General features: G+C 47.3%; 1 protein-coding gene across 1 annotated transcript in view; it reads left to right on the top strand.

Annotated features, from left to right (window-relative positions):
* Positions 1-462: 462 nt before the first annotated feature.
* The window catches only part of LOC140117139 (hydroperoxide isomerase ALOXE3-like), a 51,748-nt gene continuing 51,688 nt past the window's right edge, over positions 463-522 (top strand). Inside the window, exon 1 of the mRNA XM_072133596.1 lies at positions 463-522. This exon is cut by the window's right edge and continues 166 nt beyond it. The gene's annotated coding sequence lies outside the window, so the exon portion shown is untranslated.

Here is a 522-nt window from a genome sequence, read left to right as displayed (position 1 = left end):
CAGAGCTCATATTAATGACCTGTAGTAGTAACCAATCACAGCTCAGAGCTCATAGTAATCACATGTAGTAGTAACCAATCACAGCTCAGAGCTCATAGTAATCACATGTAGTAGTAACCAATCACAGCTCAGAGCTCATAGTAATCACATGTAGTAGTAACCAATCACAGCTCAGAGCTCATAGTAATCACATGTAGTAGTAACCAATCACAGCTCAGAGCTCATAGTAATCACATGTAGTAGTAACCAATCACAGCTCAGAGCTCATAGTAATCACCTGGTGTTTACAGGCCGGTGGCATCTTCTCCTCGTAGCACCACGGAGGGCTCCAGGGTCTGGAGTGTCAGGTGGGGGCCCCAGGCTGCTGTCATGTGGATCAGCCGTTCTGCCGCGTCTTGTTTGCCATCTTCATGTGATCGCTCCTTCTGGAGGACATTGACTATACAAAAGATGATGGACTTGCTCCGCCCATTCACACCCACTCACACTCAGCCTCATATATGATCCAGACCGAGAAGACCC

The sequence above is a fragment of the Engystomops pustulosus genome, chromosome 2 (genome assembly GCF_040894005.1).
Source record: "Engystomops pustulosus chromosome 2, aEngPut4.maternal, whole genome shotgun sequence".
Taxonomy (NCBI): Eukaryota; Metazoa; Chordata; class Amphibia; order Anura; family Leptodactylidae; genus Engystomops; species Engystomops pustulosus.
Note: the sequence above shows the minus strand (reverse complement) of the source record. Positions and strands in the feature narration are given on the sequence as shown.